Below are 6,221 nucleotides of genomic sequence, written 5' to 3'. Positions count from 1 at the left end.
ATAAAACTGAAATCAGCTTTCAAGGAATAAAAATTTTAAAAGTCCTTCATAAACTATAATACTTTTACTCTCAGTAACAGGCAATTATTATAATTTTTATAATATTATTATAAGTATAGAACTGCAGGAGAACTGGACAGCACAAAGAGAACATGCAATCCTAAACCTTGGAAATGTGGAATGTTCTAGACTTCTGATGCATTAGTGATACTGTACAGCACCATGTAACCATAACAGATAAAACTGCCTCTTCAGTTCTCAACTATGAATGACCATGTAATTTGACATCACCTGTTATGTCTGTAAAGCAGCTCTTTCCCTAATGATGCCTCCCATTTTGCATTTCATAAGAAAAAGGTGGGAAAAAATGAAATCTGAAATGGCAGATTTATTCAAAACAGGCTGTCAGCAGTGGAACTTCATAGAGGAATAACACTATGGATCTTTAGAAAAGGCAATGGAGTTCTACAGAGACCACAATGCACTGATGCAATCAGTCTGCAATTCAACAGTTATTCAGCTAAACAATTACTTTTTATTGCTGCCAGGGCTTACAGCTCCAGAGTGAGAGGGCTGGAGCGTAAGGGAACAGAGCCTCTCACCCCGCAGCACACACCTCTGCACTGCCTTGCACGCTCCACAGTGAGAAGGCTGGAGCGTAAGGGAACAGAGCATGGTTTCTTTCTGGCTCCCTCACCATACTGGGGCTGCAGCTATTCCATGAGACTCGTATCCGTCGACTCCAATAAAAAGAGACTCTTTAAGCTCAGCTTGCACGCCCTATTTTGTTCCACTAATGACCTTAGGCCCCCTAGGAACAGAAAGACAGAGTCTACTGAAGTTCTAACACAAATACTATCGTTACCAGTCAAGCAAGTGGAAACAATGAACGAAAGATAACTTTGAGAGAGTTTGTCTCAGACTTTCCCTTGACTAGCATCTCATTGAGAACATGTATTCCTTTTTGTCAGCTTCTATGCACACATCTTAATGATGAGCTGTGCAACAAAGCAGTTAAAAAGGAGGACTCTGTCACTGTAGGGAGTATATGTAGCTGTCCCCCACACCCCCAGCCTCAAGCCCTCCTGGTACATTATAGGCATGTTTAGACCTCTTGTAGGAGACTTCATCAGAAGAAGTCATCAGCCTGTGTTTTGTGAGGAGGATCATGACTAGCCAGACCTTTCGAGCTCCATCAAGATGCCAATGTTCCTATAAACAAGATCAACATGGTGTTACAATTTATTTTTCTCATAATGCATCTGCTCATTATGTCAGAATGTTAATATTGTTACTAACAGTCACATATTATAACAAACAAACATGTAAGTAGAATTATTTCAACCATCTTCTAACCACTTATCCTGGTCTGGGTCTATGGGTGTCCTGGAGTTTGTCCTTGAGAGAATAGGGCTCATGGCTGGGATACCCCCCCCCCCCCCCCCCCCCCCCACCGAGCAAGGTGTCAGTCCATTGCAGGGCACATACATACACACTATAGGCAGATCAGAAGCACCACCTAACAAACACACATGATATGAAAAGAGTATGCAAACTCTACAAACACTCCACAGGGGAAAGACTTGAAGCCCCTCTGGTGAAGGTATGAAGCAATAATAATCTAAATGCACCCAACAATTACAGGCAGAGTAAAAACAAACACAAAACTTAATGGGTCCTTTTATTACCTGTTTTATTTAGTTATGCAACACTTTTGCACAAAACAATAGCACTTTTGCCCTATTGATGCCAGCTTAAAGCATAATGTTTCCAAAGCTCCCCACCCAAAGATGGAGTGTAACGTCCAGCACATCTGCATGTACTTTGTAACTCATTTCTAGTGAATGGGAAAGGCGTTCAGGGATTTCCTGGACATTTTCTGTTGACAGTACTAAAAGCTATTAGACATCCTTGTCAGTTGTGGGCTGTTTGTATTTTGCATCTACTTACTCAGCACTATAGAAATAGTTCACATTGGATGCTTTCAATCGGTACTTTGTGAGGTTGTTGCCATTCTGAGAGCAGCAATTCTGAACACATGCTACCTGTCAACAACAGTGGGACGTTTAGCCACAAATTGACATGGTGAAACTGTGGTAATCATGCTAGAGTAGATGGGTAAAGTGATTGGCATTCAGTCTCCTTACAAGACTGCTAGAGAGATATTAGGTGGTACATTGGGTGGAGTTTAATTTTGCTCCAATTCTGACGTCATAAGCGAGAGGGGGGCGTATCCTTTATTCTGATTGGTTGAGGGCTTATCTCTATGTACCATACATGCTTATGCCACGTGCTGCCGATAGGGGGCCATATGGTTTGGGAGATTGTCGTAAAATTTTAATAGAATAAAAATACATTACATGTATTTATTAATGTGCTTTTTAAATTACGTTTTTAAGGAATAATAAAACATATAGCAAGATGAATGCGTCCAGCGGGGTCCGTCCGCCCCGTAGCCGAGTGCTGTTAGTAGTGTTTTAAAAGAAGAAAGCACCAAAATGTTTTAAAGAAAAACTTTAGTGTTATTTTAAAAGAAAAACAGACTGAATTTAAACAAACATGCCCGAAAAAAACAGAAGAACTCATTTAAACACGCACAAGCAAAACCAATAGACACACAGCCAATCGTTTTAAAAGAAGAGAGCACTCATTACATTTAACCATCCATCCATCCATCCATCCATCCATCAATCATCTTCCGCTTAATCCGGGGTCGGGTCGCAGGGGCAGCAGTCTCAGCAGGGAAGCCCAGACTTCCCTCTCCCCGGCCACTTCATCCACCTCTTCTGGGGGGATCCCGAGGCGTTCCCAGTCCAGCCGGGAGACATAGTCTCTCCAGCGTGTCCTGGGTCTTCCCCGGGGTCTCCTCCCAGTGGGACATGCCCGGAACACCTCCCCAGGGAGGTGTCCAGGGGGCATCCTAATCAGATGCCCGAGCCACCTCATCTGGCTCCTCTCGATGCGGAGGAGCAGCGGCTATACTTTGAGTCCCTCCCGAATGACTGAGCTCCTCACCCTATCTCTAAGGGAGAGCCCAGCCACCCTGCGGAGGAAACTCATTTCGGCCGCTTGCACCCGCAATCTCGTTCTTTCGGTCACTACCCATAGCTCATGACCATAGGTGAGGGTAGATCGACTGGTAAATCGAGAGCTTTGCCTTTTGGCTCAGCTCTCTCTTCACCATGACAGACCGATGCAGCACCCGCATGACATCTGATGCCTCACCGATCCGCCTGTCGACCTCCCATTCCATCGTTCCCCTACTCGTTAACAAGATCCCGAGATACTTAAACTCCTCCACTTGGGGGAGGACCCCATCCCCAACCCGGAGAGAGCATTCTACCCTTTTACGGCTGAGAACCATGGTCTCGGATTTGGAGGTGCTGATTCTCATCCCAGCCGCTTCACACTCGGCTGCGAACTGCCCCAGTGAGAGCTGAAGGTCACGGTCCAATGAGGCCAACAGAACCACATCATCTGCAAAAAGCAGAGACCTAATCCTGAGGTCACCGAACCGGACATCCTCCACGCCCTGGCTGCGCCTAGAAACTCTGTCCATTAAAGCTATGAACAGAATCGGTGACAAAGGGCGGCCCTGATGGAGTCCAACCCTCACCGGAAACAAGTCCGACTTATTGCCGCCCATGCAGACCAGGCTCTGGCACCGGTCATACAGGGACCGAACCGCCCTTAAAAGGGGGCCCGGTACCCCATACTCCTGGAGCACTCCCCACAGGACTCCCCGAGGGACACAGTCGAATGCCCTCTCCAAGTCCACAAAACACATGTAGACTGGTTGGGCAAACTCCCACGAACCCTCCAAAACCCTGCTGAGAGTATAGAGCTGGTCCACTGTTCCACGGCCAGGGCGAAAACCACACTGCTCCTCCTGAATCCGAGGTTCTACAATCCGGCGGACCCTCCTCTCCAGGACCCCCTAATAGACCTTGCCAGGGAGGCTGAGGAGTGTGATCCCCCTATAGTTGGAGCACACCCTCCAGTCCCCTTTCTTAAAGAGGGGGACCACCACCCCGGTCTGCCAGTCCAGAGGCACTGCCCCCGATGTCCACGCGATGCTGCAGATGCGTGTCAACCAGGACAGCCCCACAGCATCCAGAGCCTTGAGGAACTCCGGGCGAATCTCATCCACCCCCGGGGCCCGGCCACCGAGGAGCTTTTTGACCACCTCAGTGACCTCCGCCCCAGAAATAGGCAAGTCCACCCCCAAGTCCCCCCACTCTGCTTCCATATCGGAAGGCGTGTCGGTGGGATTCAGGAGGTCTTAGAAGTATTCCTTCCACCGACCCAAGACGTCCCGAGTTGAGGTCAGCAGCGCACCATCCCCACCATAAATAGTGTTGATGCTGCACCGCTTTCACGCCCAGAGCAGCCGGATGGTGGACCAGAATCTCCTCGAAGCCGTCTGGAAGTCGTTCTCCTTGGCCTCGCCAAACTACTCCCACACCCGAATTTTGCCTCAGCAACCGCCAAAGCCACATCCCGCTTGGCCTGCCGGTAGCTGTCAGCTGCGTCTGGAGTCCCACAGGCCAAAAAGGCCCGATAGGACTCCTTCAACTTGACGGCATCCCTTACCACCGCTGTCCACAAGCGGGTTCGGGGATTGCCGCCGTGACAGGCACCGACCACCTTACGGCCGCAGCTCCGGTCAGCCGCCTCCACAATGGAGGCACGGAACATGGCCCATTCGGACTCGATGTCCCCCGCCTCCCCCGGGATATGGGAGAAGTTCTGCCGGAGGTAGGAGTTGAAGCTCTCCCTGACAGGGGGTTCTGCCAGAAGTTCCCAGCATACCCTCACTTACCCGCGTTCGGGCAAGGGAAATTGTGGTTCCAAACTTGTTTTCTTCGCTTTTGATTAACCTGACGTAGATAATTTTAGCTAAATGTAGCTAAACAATCCGGGGGTGTTCTGTTTAGAGATCAACTTTTATTTAAATTAGAAATAGATTATTTTATACTATTTACATATAAAATATAGAATTAATGGGCATTTTGCCATGATGGGACTGCTGGCTGTCTGCTTCTCACAATCCAGGGCCAACGGTTAGCATCACGACAACAATTCCCGCTCCACCGTTGTCGCCATTTTGAAATGGGCGTCGGCGAGGGTGCGCATGCGCCAAGCGCTGGACTATCGATCGATCATTTCGACCGCGTTGTTCAAACAGAGCAGTCATGTATGGCAGAGCTCCGGGGTCGTTTCGTCCTATTTCTTCTAAAAGTTTGCTGCTTAAATGCTTTCTCCAACCTGGTAAATATCCCTAAAGTCTTTCTTTTAACGTGGTGGTTAAATGTAATGAGTGCTGTCTTCTTTTAAAACGACGGGCTGTATGTCTATTGGTTTCGCTTGTGCGTGTTTAAATTAGCTCTTCTGCTTCTTTCGGGCATGTTTGTTTAAATTCAGCCTGTTTTTCTTTTAAAATAGCACTAAAGTTTTTCTTCTTTAAAACATTTTGGTGCTTTCTTCTTTTAAAACACTACTAACAACACGCGGCTACGGGGCGGATGGACCCCGCTGGACGCATTCATCCTGCTATATGTTTTATTATTCCTTAAAAACGTAATTTAAAAAGCACATTAATAAATACATGTAATGTATTTTTATTCTATTAAAATTTAACGACAATCTCCCAAACCATATGGCCTATCGGCAGCACGTGACATAAGCATGTATGGTATATAGAGATAAGCCCTCGACCAATCAGAATAAAGGATACGCCCCCCTCTCGCTTGTGACGTCAGAGGCGGTGCAAAATTAAGCTCCGCCCAATGTACCACCTAATATCTCTACTGCTCAAGGTCAATATGGCAAGTAGCGGAGGTAGATGAGTGAAGGAAACGCTTTATACATTTAACATTTAATGTAAACCGGTAGTGATTATGGATACACTTCTCGGATGAACGATACGCCTGCAAGTGACAGTGTCATAAGACATCTGTCTTCCTGTTTGCACTGATTCTTTGCTTCCCCTGGATCACTGGAACCTTCGTTTCTGATAACCCACAGCAGTATCTCTCCATGGAATGTTAGCAACATTTGCTTATCGAAATATGTGGCATTCCTAAGATTTATCATTACCCACATTCAACCCTGCAGCAATATTGTTCACTGGGTCCCAAACCCCTCATCAAGAGGGCCACTGGTAACATGGTTCTTAACTTCAGTTCCAAGAATGACGAACAAGTTCTCATCCCTCAGTA

This window comes from Brienomyrus brachyistius, chromosome 11 (genome assembly GCF_023856365.1).
Source record: "Brienomyrus brachyistius isolate T26 chromosome 11, BBRACH_0.4, whole genome shotgun sequence".
In the NCBI taxonomy this organism is placed as follows: Eukaryota; Metazoa; Chordata; class Actinopteri; order Osteoglossiformes; family Mormyridae; genus Brienomyrus; species Brienomyrus brachyistius.
The sequence above is the reverse complement of the archived record's forward strand: the minus strand, read 5'-3'. Positions refer to the sequence as shown.